General features: G+C 35.5%; 2 pseudogenes; both read right to left on the reverse strand.

Annotated features, from left to right (window-relative positions):
• Nucleotides 1-8,713: 8,713 nt before the first annotated feature.
• LOC149181731 (casein kinase II subunit beta-1 pseudogene) lies at nucleotides 8,714-13,340 on the reverse strand (annotated as a pseudogene).
• A 620-nt stretch (nucleotides 13,341-13,960) lies between these two features.
• Nucleotides 13,961-14,630, reverse strand: LOC149181732 (casein kinase II subunit beta-1 pseudogene; annotated as a pseudogene).
• Between the last annotated feature and the right edge of the window lie 1,490 nt (nucleotides 14,631-16,120).

A 16,120-nucleotide genomic window follows, 5' to 3' on the forward strand; every position in this document is an offset into this window, starting at 1 on the left:
GCTCTATTGAATCTACATTTATAAGTTTTGGGAATCTATTAGCAAAATGTCCATATTCGTGACATACCTTGCACTTGAAGGGGATCTGCTCGTATTCCAGCTGTTGGATATGGCACCAGTCGTCCACTTTCAGTTTGATTGCCTCCGGTAGTCCGCGACCCAGATCAACTTCCACGCAGATTCGCGCACAGGCCTGCATGTTATCCTTGGGTTCACTTCGGTCTATGTATTTTCCAACCGCATTCCCAATAGCTTTGACTGAATCATCTCCCCAGCAGTGAAGAGGAAGATGAGGGAGTCTGACCCAAACAGGAACAGCACTTGGGATGTCCAGCTCGGGATCAAAGTCCGGGGTCCATTTGTTGAGGTAGAGACCTCTGGAATCCATGAAGTAAGGTCCGTTTCGAAAGATTAGGTCCTTGTCCTCCTTAGTTTCAAAATGAAAGGTGAAGTATCCTCTTCCACAAAATCTTATAGTTATTTTCCCTTGGGTCTTGTCTGCCCAGTTACGCTCCACCCATCTTTGCACAGTTTTGGGTGAGGGCCATAACCCTGTGAATTGGCCGATTAATCCTTTCTCCGCAAGCGAGATGGTTGCCATACGAGGAATAGTCGGAGGCAAGTGAACTTCCTGTAACACATCTAGTTTCTTTATGAACTTAGTTGCTGTAGGTCTTTGTCTTTGCTGAGGCAGCGATTTCACCAGATTGGAAAAGGCCTGTTGCAAATCCGGATCCCCTCCAGGAGGATCCGGAGGATCCATGGGACAGATCTAATGGCAGAGGCGCAGTCGCAGAAAGGAGCCAGGGGCCGAGCAGGCTCAGGCGCGCGCGCGCAGAGCAGCAGCTAGGTCACGGGGTTGTTTTATAGCCCTTATTATTATTATTGTGCCCCTATTGTCCCCATATTTTTATTAGTGTGCCCCATAGAAGCCCACTATTGTTATTGTTGTGCCCTTATATTACTATTGTTATGTCGGATTTGATTATATTGTGACCCCTTAGACTCCTATATATATAAAGGCATGGAAGCTAAGATGAATGACGTGAAAGCTAAGACGGAAGTAAAAATGGAAGATTTGAAGACAGATTTGACAAAGTTGCTACAATAACTGTTTACTAATGGTGAAAGGGTAGTAAAGGAAACTCATGATGAAAGAAAAATAAATGTTAATCATTATTTCATAGACTCTAACATTGGATTGAGGACCCACCATGTTCCAAAGATTGATATGAGGAAGTTTGATGGGAAGGATCCCGTAACATGGATACTACAGATGGAGCAATATTTTGATCTCCATAATTTGAAAAACACACAAAAGGTACGCATTGCAACTTTATATTTGGAACCAAATCAGTTTTCATGGTATCAATGGCTTTGCTCTTGTAAACAAATTGTCACTTGGGCAATTTTTACAAAATAAATGATAGCACATTATGATGATACAAATAGAAACACTTCTTTTAGCCAATTGATAAATCTCAAACAAAAGGGTTCAGTGGTGGAGCACATTGAAGACTTCCAAAAATTTAATATAAGGGTAAAAGATATTCCAGAGGAGCATAGGATTGATGTGTTCATAAGGACTTTAAATGACACATCCAACATGAGGTTCACCTTTGGGAACCTGATTCATTGGAGTAGGCATTCAAGTTGGCAAGAAAAATGGAAAGAAAAATTATGGTAACAAGGAAGCCTATCACTCACAACTATAAGGATGGAAGTGTTTTTGCCCCTAGACTTCCATAACCTACAAGGTTTACACCACAATAATTGGAAGAAAGAATAGCAAAAGGGCTTTGTTATAGTTGTGATAGCAAATACACTAAAGGTCTTAAGCGTGTCGATAAGAAATTATTTTACATAGATTGTGAAGAGGAGGAAGAAAAGGAACAAGAAATGTCAAAAGAAGAGGATATACACTAGGAAAAAACCTAGAGAAAGAATAAATGAATCCGACCATATCTTGTAATGCATTGGCTAGAATTACCACTCCTCAAACTATCAAGATAGAAGGACATATCAAGAAGAGAAAGGTAATAGTGTTGATTGATTCAGGTAATACCCATAATTTTATTCATTGTAAGATAGCCAAGGAATTGAATTTCTTCCCATATCCAGCACCAGAGTGTCAAGTGATGGTTGCAAGTGCAAGAACCATAAATTTCTCTGGAAAGTGCTGTAATATCAAGATATCTATGGGAGAATATGTACTGAATAGCCCAATGCTTTCCATTCCAATGGGTGGTGATGATGTTGTACTAGGAGTCCAATGGCTACAATCCTTGGGTACAATAGCTTTTAATTTTCAAGAAATTTTCATGAAATTTTGTTCAGAAGGAAGGGAAGTTGAATTAAGGGGTATCACGGGGAAACTAGGAAAGATAATCAGCTCTAATAGAATGAAAAAGATTCTAAAAAAGAACAACAGGGCGTAATTGCATAATTATGTTCACTAGAGGTTCCCACATCGAAATCATCTATTTCTTGAGATCTCCAAACAGTCTTGGACACTCATTCCAAGGTATTTGAGACTCCCAAAGGCCTCCCACCTATTCATGATCATGATCATGCTATTCATTTGATTCCAGGAAGTGTTCTTCCAAACATTAGGCCTTACAAATATCCCTATGCTAAAAATAGTGAAATTGAACGTATGGTTGCAAAAATTCTAGAGGTTGGTATAATTCAACCTAGTCAAAGTTCTTTCTCTGCTCTAGTATTATTGGTGTACAAGAAGGATGGATCATGGCGCATGTGTCCGGATTATAGGGAGCTCAACAAGATCACTATTAAAGATAAATTTCCCATTATTGTCATTGATGAATTATTGGATGAATTTCATGGATCAGTTTACTTCGCCAAGTTGGATCTTCGTTCAGGATATCATCAAATCATAATGAAGACTGAAAACATTGTAAAAACAACATTTAGAACTCATGTGGGTCATTATGAATTTTTGGTCATGCGTTTTGGCCTTATCAATGCACCTTCTACATTTCAAGGTTTGATGAATTCCATTTTCAAACCATTCCTTAGAAAATTTGTGTTAGTATTTTTTGATGATATACTAATCTACATCAAGTCTTGGAATGATCATGTTCAACATGTTGATAGGTTGCTCAAACTATTGGAGCAAAAACAATTATATGCAAAAAGCTCCAAATGTTTCTTTGGAGTACAAGAGGTGGAATATTTGGGTCATATTGTATCTCATGAAGGTGTTAAGGTAGACCCTAGCAAAATTAAAGCCATTAAGGAATGGAAAATTCCCACATCCATAAAGCATCTATGAGGATTTCTTGGGTTGATAGGGTATTATCGCAAGTTTTTTAAGAATTATGGGAGAATAACAACACCTCTAACAACATTATTGAAGAAAGATGCATTTTCATGGACTCCAGAAGCAACAAAGGCCTTTGAACATCTTAAAGAGGCAATGTTCCAAGCACCGGTCTTAGCTACGCTGGACTTCACAAAAACCTTTGTTGTGGAATGTGATGCCTTAGGAAATGGAATTGGTGTTGTTTTAATGCAAGAAGAAAGACCCATTGTTGTCAAAAGTTGTCCAATCAAAAGTAAGTATTTACACAAGGCTATTTATGAGAAGGAAATTTCGGCAATATTATATGCACTTAAGAAATGGCGACCCTACCTAATGGGAAGACACTTCAAGGTAAAAATGGATCAAGATAGTCTTAAATACTTTTTAGAACAAATATTATCTTCAGAAGAGCAACAAAAATGGGTCACAAAGATGTTTGGTTATGACATTGAAATTATCTACAAAAAAGGGAAGCAAAATATTGTGGAAGATGCACTCTCAAGAAAGGAAGAGGATGTGGAAGCATTGCTTTGCGCCATTTCTATTATCCAACCAGATTGGATAAATGAAGCAAGGGATGAATGGAAGAATGACGAAGAAGTGTGGGCACTCATTCAAAAGTTACAAAAATATCCCAGTACATCTGATACATTTATCTAGAAGAATGATTCGTTATGGTACAAAGATCACTTATACCTATGTAAGAATTCCCAACTCAAACAAAAGATTCTAGGCACACTTCTCCCTTAGGAGGGCACTCAAGATTTTTAAAAACTTACCACAGGGTTAAGAAGGAATTTTTTGGGATGGCATTAAATCGGATATTCAAAAGTTTTTGGCGGAATTTTTGGTTTGCCAACAAAATAAAGTTGAACCAATTAAGACCCCAGGTCTATTAAAACCTTTATCCATTCCAAGCCAACGTTGGGAGGAGGTTTCAATGGATTTTATCACAGGTTTACCCAAGTCCAAAGGAAAGAGTGTCATCATGGTGGTAGATGACAGACTTACCAAGTATGCACACTTTCGTGCATTATCTCATCCATTTAAATCTAGTACAGTTTCTATTGCATTTATGGAAACAATTCAAAAGTTACATGGAAACCCAAAGATTATTGTAAGCGATAGAGATCCTATTTTCACTGAAAATTTTTGGACATAATTATTTTCTTGTCTCGGTACTCAGTTAGCTCATAGCTCATCTTATTATCCTCAATCTGATGGGCAAACTGAGATAGTAAAAAAATGTTTGGAAGGATATCTTCGTTTCTTTGTCTTTGATAAACAGACACAATGGGTCAAACGGTTGCCTATAGTTGAATGGTGGTATAGCACTTCCTTCCATACTACCACAAAAATGACCCCATTTATGGCACTTTATGGATATCATCCACCATCCATCACATCATATTTAAGTGAAAATTCTAAGGTTCAAGGAGTGGAAGATTACATTGAGCATCAACAACAATTTCTCCAAATCTTAAAGGATAACCTCACTTTGGCGCATAATAGAATGAAACAAAAGGGAAATCAACATCGCAGTGAAAGAAGTTTTGATGTAGGTGATTGGGTATTCCTACGACTACAACCATATAAAAAAAGTCCCTAAAGCAAGCTAAGAAGGATAATAAATTATCACCAAAGTATTATGGTCCATACAAGGTGTTGCAAAAGATTGGTACTATGGCATACAAATTGGAGCTTCCTGCAGCTTCCTGATTGCACCTAGTTTTCCATGTTTTATGTTTAAAGAAGGTTATAGGTGACAAGCTCCCAGTTCAAACAATATTGCAAGAACTTGACGAGGAAGGAAAAATCATGTTGGAACCTGAATTAGTCACAGAAACAAGAACTCGATAGCTACGAAATCGATCAATTTTGGAGTATCTCATCAAGTGGAAGAACTTACCCGCTGAAGATTCCCCATGGGAGGATAAAATTTTATACAGAAGTCCAAAACTACTCAAGCGTTGAGGACAACACTTTTTTGAAGGAGAGGGGCATGTTAGGTCCCTATAATACTAGTTATTCCCACATTACTATTTTCGTTGTAGCCCTTATTGTGATAATCATTCCCCTACTGTCCCCATATTGTTATTAGTGTGCCCCATAGAAGCCCACTATTGTTATTGTTGTGCCCTTATATTATTATTGTTATGTCGGATTTGATTATATTGTCACCCCTTAGACTCCTATATATAGAAAGGAGGTTTAGTCATTTGTATCATTCAAGATTTGTTAATTTGTGTAATGTAAAGGAGGTTTCCCCCTCGAAGAGGCTGATTTTGAAGTCGTTGATCTATCTTTTCTATCTTTTTGTGAGTTGGTTCATAACAAATTTTGATTTGAAGATTCAACAATACCATTACCTTGAGGGTAATAGTTCATCGAATACTTAATTTTAATCCCTTTCTCCAAGGCATAAACATCTAGTTTATCAGACGAAAAATAAGACACATTATTGAAAACTAGTGATTCTAGGATACCAAGACGAGTGATAATGTTAGAGTCTAAAAATGATATTACATGTTTAGAATTCACCACTCATAAATGGTTTTCCTCTACCCATGTCATAAAATAATCAATAGTTTTTATTATATACTTATGTTACTGAGACGAGGTAGGGTTCACGTGACCAACTATGTCTAAGCCCCATTGTTGAAAAGGAGCTTTGACAATGACAGGCTGAAGGGGAAAGGTGGGTTTTTTTAATCCTACTGACAACATTTTGGAAAGTTTCACACCTTTTGACCAGAGCATGGGCATCCTTAAATAAAGTGGGCCAAGTGTACCCAAAATGGCCACCAACAGGACCAAAATGGAGTTCTTGTAGTATTTTCTAGGAATATTCCTGTTCCAAGCAACAAAGTAGTACCCCATCATAGTTTTTATGGAAAATAATTTTATTGATCAACTAGAGAGGACTTGGCATAAGTCTTAACACCCTTCTTTTATTTTCCTCAAGATGAGGTGATGTTGTACCATTTAATAGATAAAATATAATGTCAAAATACCATGAATTTGGATTATCATGTACACAAAAAGCTTCATTTTGCATTAAAAATACTTCATCATTCGAACAAGGATCCTGATTACGAAAATTAATAGTTTAGTGACCAATTTACAGAGACCTTGACATTTTACAATATGTGCAAGATTTATTTCTAAATCATATTCTTGAATGGTTTTCATCCAATGTGCCCTTTTCTCTCCCAACTTCTTACATACTAGAAGATTCCTAACTCTTGGATATGGAACAATAACCTTAGTTCTAGATTTCAGTAGATAGGACCTGGACTATTTTATTGTCTCAAAGATAGTAAAATCTTGCTTGTCCACTACTAAATACTTAAGTTTTGATCCTTTAAATGAAGAGCTCATAAAAGAAATTGAGATTTCGTGATCAAGCTCTGTTGGAAATACTGGGGGGGGGGGGGGTGACTCAATATTTTAGTTACAATTGTTATCTTATACCAATTAAGATAACTTAGTAAAAATAGAACACAAGATGTACAATAAAAGAATAAATTTATTAATAAGAATGACGAGGACTTCAATCCTCTTTTACAACAATTCAAGTTCCAATTTTTACAAAAACACTTATAATTCCTTTAGGGCTCTAACCCTAGATGAAGACTCCAATATTCAATTTCAAACCATGCTCCAACCTATACTATACCAAGCTCCAACTTAGTCTACTTGAGGAATCCAATCACCTCAACAATTCAAGCTCCAACCTGGCTTTCCACAAGGCTACAACCTTGTGTGAGGACTCCAATCCTCTAGGGCTCCGACCCTATACTTCAATATGGTTTTAGTGTTGATTCAGGACTTCCAATATCTACTTCAACAAGTCCTAAAAATAACTCCAATATGTACTTTAGGAAATTCCTCAAATAGTCTCCAAAATACTTGAGGGGATAGTTCAACAAGGTTAACTCCAACATGACTAGTATGTGTCTCCAAGATTCTTCATGTCAGCAAAAACAATCCTCTTCAAATCTACTTCATTAGGACTTTAAAAATGTTTCTTATTCACAGATAATTGGTTCAACAGGAGTTAATAAATCTGCTCCAATATTAAACAAAAAATTTCTTCAAAGATGGCTTCAAGGTCTTTAGTTTGTCTTCAAGGATGTTCCAACAAGAGTCTTCTCAAGAGATACAAAGGAGGCTACTTCAAAATACACTAATGTTGTTCCTCCAATATAAAGGATATGTCTACACTTTCCAAGGTTTAAGCCCTTCACAACAATTATGTCATAGGATGAGATTCCTCCTTCAAAAGGGTTGTGACGGCTACTTCAATATATCTGCTTCAACTCTGTATTCACGATATTCAATCTTGTCCCAAAGAGTACAATAGGGGCCTAATCCAAATATGGCTTCAAAAACTCCTCTACAATCTACTCCAACAAGTCCTCAAGAAATAGTCTTCAAGAGTGCTTCAATCAAGGCGAGATGATATGCCACATAGATCATTCAAGAATTTCCAATGTTGTTCTTCAAGTTTGATCCCGAAAGGGCACTAGGTTGCCGAATTTCCAATCACGAAATTTTTTATGCTATAGTTATGAGCTTTAATTCCACCATGGGTTCGAAATTTTGTGTGCCACAGGTCCACAAGTTTGAAATATGTGTAAGCCACTGATATGAATGGTATGAAAGCCACATGTGTAAAAGCCTCAGGTTCTGCAGATCCACAGGTTTGAAAATGTCACAAATCCACAGGTGCAGGCGCCACAAATGTAAAATTCCTTGCCATAGGTCCAAGATACATTTGTTACAGGTCTGAGATTCTAGTAGAAAAGGTTAGTCCTGTAGTGACCCAAGGTCTACTCCTGTAGAAGACCAAATTATTTTTTAGGCTAATGTTAGTTCCTTTCAAGGCGAGGTTTGTCCTTAATAAGAGGCCAAGAATGTAGAGAGTGTAATTACAAACATAGAACTACTCCATAATGACATAAAAATCCACTCGAGAATATAACAATAACCCTAGGCTGAAATATCAGAATGTGATCATAGAAAGATTCAATCTTTTCTTCTTTGCTCCTTTTTTATCTCACCTCAGATCTGAATTATGCCTCTACTTTTGTATTATCTTCGTTAAGTTATATGGGTAGAATGAGGAGTCAAAATTTGTATTTATACTTATTTTACTATTGTGAAGAGACATGTTGTTTGGGCTTAGAGGGTCGACATGAGTATTTGAGCCGAACTATGCAACAATATATATATATATTAAATTGTCTTTTAATTCTAGAACTTTTTTTACCACAATCTAGCATTGCAAGCAATCTCATGGTTGAAAATGAGGCTCCTTTTTTTGTATGGTTGAGTAATAATCTTTGTAGCTATCTTCTTCAAACTCTTACCATGGCATATGCTTTAGGGATTCATAGGTTTGATGTTCAGGTATATCATAAAAAAAGGTGTGGAAACATAGTTCCAAAAAAATCTACATCAATATTGCCTTGATATACATCTTCACACTTCGGGCAGTATACCTTAACGGTACTTGTGTAAGGAATATCTGAATGACCAACTGGGAGACATGGTCTACCTGCGCAGTAAACTTTGGGGAACCTTCCAAGATCTGTATTTTTGTACTTCTCTATCATAACACTAAGTCCCTTGTTTGTCAAGATATAACAAACATGAATTAGACCATACAACATCTCTGCAAAAAATTCTACCAACTCATTTTTTTCCTCAGTTAGAATACCATCTTGCTAGAATACATAGAAAAAATTATATTTTAGAATTGCTTAACGTGCTCCAAAGTTAAAAGAGAGCAATTTTCCATGAGTTTATCTTAAATATTTAGATAAATGTTTAATTGGGGAATTCCACATCTAAAATCAAGTCAAGAGCATGATCATAGTAAGTCCACTAAGATTGAACCTATCTTGAATGCACTCATCATCAACTTCACAAATGAACTCGTTGCTTGTAGAACCATGAGATCTAGGATGTGTCCTCTCCATCACAACATAATTCTCATGCATGCACCATCCAAGATGTTTCCTCTCCATAAAAATATAATTCTTCATTCATGCACCTAGGGCATATTAGGGCTTGATTCAACAATTTTAATGACATCAATGACAACCTTATCCAACAATCTCCCTCTTTGTCATTGATGGAAACATACATACATAACTCTTATTAACGATGAGACTCTCGTTTTACTCATTAGAGAAATTTTGAGGTAGAAAATGGGGCTAAAACAATGTACAACCAAAATCAAATTTATAAAAACCAATAGGATTCAATATGATGATGGAAACCATGGAGATAATTCACCATTTTTGGAATAAAAGAGTAAAAAGATCAACAACAACAAAAAACTACTCTTTTAACCCGCATTTTCAACTTACCTCCCTATGGTTTTACTCAAATTTCGAGTGGGAGAACTCGTTGGAGCATAATTTAATTCCTCATCCAAAGAGTACCTACTTTTCATACTTTTGATGGACCTTGATACACAAAAAATGAGAAATACATGAAAAACGTGATCAATGCTCTCGCTCGAAATTTGAGTAAAACCATGGGGATATAAGTTGAAAATACGAGTTGAAAAAGTAGTTTTTTCTTTTGTTCCCTCTAAAATTTGATGATGTAATCTATTCTTATTTTATTATTTCCACTATTATTTTATAATATTCTTTAGGAGGCCCATTTTAGACCTCAAAATTTCTCTAATGTCTCTCCCCATTTTACATTATTGGCAAATGAGGTGCTTTTCTTAACAATGGTTTTTGATCAAGTGCTCCCCCTATCATTATCAAGGACCACTCCCCCCTAAATAAGTAATTGTTAGGTAATATTCTCCATATGATCTATTATGCCACCAATATTCACTATTTATCATGTAATTCACATTCATGATTTGGTATTCTCCAGTTGTACATTGGATGAAATTTTTGTTTGCATACTTCACTCCTATTACATCTAATATTAGCCTTGGAAGTGTACTACTTACTCCCATGGCCTATGTATAAGCCTTAGTGTGCTAATTTTGTGAGAAAATCCTTAAGAAATTATTCATTGACATGTGCTCCCCCTAACAATATACATTTATTTTATAAGTAAGATCTTCTTTATTTGATCAATAGCAAGGATTAGTGCCTCGATCCTTCAAGGCACACTCAAAATGTTATTTTTATGGTTCAACATGTTTCCTTCTCCAAAATTTTGTGATACTTTTTCTATGATTGTCTAGGAACCCAATTGAAGCTACAATTTTGATCTATATTCCCAACATTATGGTATTTGAAGCATTCAATTTTGGACTTGAATGAGGGAGAATAATTTCTATTGAAGAGCACATTGGAGTATCCTCCTGAAAACATTACTTATAGGGAACTCATAGGGTCCCTTATAGATGACTCTGTCATATGCTCTACAATCTTATTCCATTTGCCCAAAATTTGTACAAGAGTAATAATGACCAAAAAATATAGTTTGATACCTAGAAGATGAGGATTGTCTTGGTGCACTTCTAACGTTTTTCAACCTTGATATTCTTTGATGATATTCATTACTACTTGTATTTTTGATAGCATCAACATATCTTCTCGGAGCATAGGTTCTTGCAGTGTTATTTTGACTCCTTTCCTTACTTATGCTAGAGCTAGGGGTACAACTTTCAAGCTTCTCCACATTCTTGTTCTTTGATGATTTAGGGTTTGGATCACTTTTTCTAGAAGGCTCGTCTACATATCCAAGACCAGATTTGTCAAGTGGGTATATTTTACAACTTAGGGTGTTGTCCAAGACTTGATAACTCTTCAAGTTCTTGTTCAACTAATCAACATATTTCCGTAGAGAAACAATCTCTTCTTCTAACTTTTCATAATCCTCCTCTTTCTTTGTTAGTTGACTCTCCATTAATTCTTTCATTCTCTTTGCTTCATTTACTTGGACATTAAGGGAGATGACATTTTCTTCAAGTTTTTTTATCTCTTCATTTTTTTCCTTTAGTTGGCTTGCCATGATTTTTCCTTCTTTTTCGACTTCATGAACTTGTCCTTTTAGGGGGACAAATTCTTCCTTTGTGAGATTTGGGTCCTTATCTTTAGCTTCTTTTATATGCTTATTAATCTTATAGGTTTTCCTCACTCTTGGTGTCTTCAATTTTGTTTTCAATTATCTTCTCTATATCTTGATTATCTTTGTGCTCTTGTTACACATGATCTAGTACAAAACCAAATTCTTTACGAAGTTTATGTAGTTTTTCCTAGAGTATTTTGGCTAAAGAACATTGGCCCACCTTTATTTTTACAGAAGCTAATAGGCCACTCAAGATTGATTCCATCACTTTCATATTGTATTCTTTTGACTCATCTGTAGTATTATTTTCAGTAACAATTGATTCCCATACTTCACTCCCAAGGGCCATAAAAAGGAACTCCATTTTTGTGCTCCATAGTACATAATTTGTCCCATGGAATGAGAGGGACTTTCTAAGTTGATTTACATCTTTAGAAGGTTTGGAGGCTTTCTTCCTTGACTTTGTAATTTGTGTTCCTAGGATCTACCTTCTAGTTGTTAGGTTGTCCTTGAAGGTACTAGATCTGATACCAATTGTTGGAAATACTGAGAGGGAGGGTGAATCAATATTTCTTTTACAATTATTATCTTATACCAGTTAAGATCACTTAGTAAAAACAAAGCACAAGATGTACAATAGAAAAATAATTTAATTAATAAGAATGATGAGGAATCTAATACTCTTTTACAACAATTCAAGTTCCAATTTGCACAAAAACAATTATAATTCCTTCAGTTCTCCAACCCTAGGCAAAGACTCCAATCTTCAATTTCAAGCTAGGCTCCAACCTATACTATACCAAGCTCCAACTTGATCTACTTGAGGAATCCAATCCTCTCAACAATTTATGATCTGACTTAGTTTTCCACAAGGCTCCAACCTTATGTGAGGACTTCAATCCTCTACTTCAAGATGGTTTTAGTGTTGCTTTAGGATTTCCAATATCTTGTTCAACAAGTCTTGAAAATAAATCCAAGATTTTCTTCAGGAAATGCCTCAAATATTATCCAAAATACTTTAGGGGCTAGTTCATCAAGGTCAATTCCAACAAGCCTAGTATGTGTCTCCAAGAATATTCCTTTCTACACAAACAATATTCTTCAAATCTACTTCATTAGGGATTCAACAATGTTTCTTCTTCATAGATAACTGGTTCAACAAGAGTTAAGAAATATACTCCAATACTACATTTAACAATTCTTCAATGATGGTTTCATGGTCTTTAAATTGTATTCAAGGATGTTCCAAGAAGGGTTTGTTCAAGAGATACATAGGAGGCTAATTCAAAAGACACTAATGTTTTCTTCAAGATAGAAGATATGTCTACACTTTCCAAGGTTTAAGGTCTTCACAACAATTCTATCATGGGTTGAGATTCCTCCTTCAAAAGGGTTGTGATGGCTACTTCAATAGATTTGCTTCAATTTTGTCTTCAAGATATTCAATCATGTTCTAAAGAGTACAAGAGGGGGCTGCTCCAAATCTGGTTTAAAAATATCCTCTATAATCTGCTCCAACAAGTCCTCAAGTAATAGTCTTCAATAGTGCTTCAATGATGTGAGATGATATGCTACATAGAGTATTCAAGAAGTTCCCAATGTTGTTCTTCAAGTTTTCTCCCAAAAGTTCAATAGGTTGCTTCAACAAATGACCAATAGTCTTCTATCAATGTATGTCAAATTTCCCATCACCGAACTTTCTCAAGGGATACTAAATTGCCAATCACCAAACTTTTTATGCCATTGTTATGCACTTCAATGCCACCATAGGTCCAAAATTTTGTGCACCATAGGTCCATAGGTATGAACTATGTGTAAAACATTGATCTGTATGGTATGAAAGCCACAAGTCCAAATTGTAAGACACAAATGTGAGAGGCTCAGGTTCTACGGCTCCACAAGTCCGAAAATGTCACAGATCCATAGGTACAGGTGCCATAGATATGAAATTACTTGCCATAGGTCTGAGATACTTTTGTTGTAGGTTTGAGATGTTAGTACTTGAGGTTAGTCCTATAGTGATCCAAGGTCTACTCCTGTATAAGATCAAACTCTTTGTGAGGTTGTAGTTAGTTCTTTCCAAGGTTGATTTATATCCTTAATAAGAGGCCAAGACTGTAGAGAGTGTAATCACAAACACATAACTTCTCCATAGTGACACAAAAATCCACACATAAATATATAGCTGTAACCCTAGGCTGAAATCTCAAAATATGACCATGGAAATATTCAAGTTTTTCTTCTTTTCTCCTTTTTATCTCACCTCGGATTTGAATAATGTCTCTGCTCCTGTCTTATCTTCAATGAGTTAGGTGGGTAGAATGAGGAGTCTGAATTTTTATTTATACTTGTTTGAATATTGTGAAGAGACATTTCGTTTGGTTTTGGAGGGTCGAGATGAGTATTTGAGCCAAACTATGGAACAATATATATTAAATTCTTTCTTTTAATTCTGGAAATTTTTTTATCACAATCTAGCACAACAAGCAATCTTATGGTTGACAATGAGGCTCCTTTTTTGTATGGCTGAGTAACCATATTTGTAACTATCTTCTTCAAACTCTGACCATGGCATATGCTTTAGGGATTCACATGTTTGATGTATGGGCATGTTAACCAAAAAAAAGGTGTGGAAACATAGCTCCAAAAAATGCTCCTTCAATATTGCCTTGATATACATATTTAAACTTCGGGAAATATATCTTAATAGTACTTATGTGGGGAATATCTAAATGAACATCTGGGAGAAATGGTTGACTTGAGCTAAAAACTCTGGGGCACCTTCCAAAATCTATACTTTTTGTACTTCTCTAGCATAACACTCAGTTCCTTGCTTGTTAAGATATAAAGAACATGGATTAGACCATACAACATCTCCGCAACAGATTATACCAACTCATTTTGTTCCTCAATTAGAATATCATCTTGATGGAATACATATAAATAATTGTATTTTTGAATTGATTAACATGCTCCAAATTTAAAAGAGAGCAACTGTCCTTGTGTTTCTCTTTAATATTTAGAGAAGTGTTTCATTGGGGGATTCCACATCTAAAATCAAGTCAAGAGCATGATCATAGTAATTCCACTAATATTGAAGTTATATTGAATGTACTCATCATCAACTTCACAAATGAATGTGTTGCTTGTAGAACCATGAGATCCAAGGTGTGTCCTCTCCATCTAAATATACTTCTTCATTCATGCAATATCTAGGATGTGTCAAATCCATCATAATATAATTCTCCATTCATGCACCTAGGGCATAGTAGGGATTTCTTCAACTGGGGCTTACTTCAACAATGCTAATGACATCAATGAAAACCTTATCCAACAAGCTCATTTTTCTTAGTAAGTTCAATAGCATATGGAGCATAAGAGGAAAAAGTATGGAGTATAAAATATTTGGAGAAGTTTGGATTCATCAGAGAAGGGGCTTCAAAAATAGCCTTTTTGATTATGCAAAAAGATTTTTTCTCCTAGTATCCCCACTTAAAGTTAGCATTCCTTTTTACTAAATCTTTAAGTGGTTTGAAAATTTTAGAAAAATTGGGAATGAACCGCCTAACGAAATTTATCTTTCCTGGAAAGGACCGCATGGCCTTTTTAGAATTGGGGGGTGATAGACTATAAATGGCCGGATTTATTTTAGGTTGAATCATCATTTCATCTGTATAAACAATACATCCTAGAAGATTTCCTTCAATGATTGCAAAGATAGACTTTTTGGAGTTCAAGTAAATGCCAAACTTCCTACATTTTTCAAACACATTTCTAAGGTGGGAAATGTGATTAGATCTCCTTTTGGAGTAAAAGTGATATCGCCAGGATATATGAAAACAAATTCGTTTGTCAATCCCAGAAAGGAAATATCCATCACCCACTCGAAGGTTGCCCAAAAATTAATCAAACCAAAGGGAATATTTCTATAGGAAAAGGTTCCCCATGGAGTTCTAAAAGTATTTTTCAATTGATCAATGGGAGCTACCATTACCTGGTTGTAACCTAAAAAATTATCTAAGAGGGACAACATTTTAGAACCAAAAACCTGTTGTAGTATTTGCTCCAGAGGAGGAAATGGGTAATTGTCCTTGTTAGAAGCTTTGTTAAAAATTTTGTAAGTCAACACAAAGACAAATGTATACATTATTTTTCCTTACTGACAGTAGGTTCACAACCCATTGTATGTGGTAGACAGAGAAAATGATTTTGGTTGCCAAAATCTTGTTAAGATCACTTTTGATGGTAGGTTCGAGATTGGGATGCATATTCCTTAGCTTATGTTGGAAGGATTTACTCTACAGTTTTATGTTGCATTATATTGGGGTCAAAGGTTTTCAAATCATCATACATCCAAGTGAATACATCCTTTTATTCCTTGAAAAAACAAATGAGGTATTCTTTTTCCTCAGATGTGCAATTTGTTCCCAAATTTATGTTATGTGGATTTGTTTCAGTCCCCAAATTTATGACTTCATAACTCATAGAAAAGTTGTTGGTTTTACTATTTACAACTCTTTTAAATTTATCACTTAAGTCATAAAACGTTCCTAGAATTACAACAGGTTCATGGATAGGGTTTACCAGATCGTACAACTCATTCACTGGCCGTTGATTTTGTATCTGCAACAAATTGTGGAGATTCTCTCATGAGTAAATTCATTGATCACAACATATTTGAAGCTATATTTTGAGTGAAGGAAGTTAATTATCAATTTATCATCATTAAAAATATGTTGA

Source organism: Pinus tabuliformis, chromosome 3_2, assembly GCF_031772625.1.
Source record: "Pinus tabuliformis cultivar Carrire ecotype Pingquan chromosome 3_2, CPIR1, whole genome shotgun sequence".
Classification (NCBI taxonomy): Eukaryota; Viridiplantae; Streptophyta; class Pinopsida; order Pinales; family Pinaceae; genus Pinus; species Pinus tabuliformis.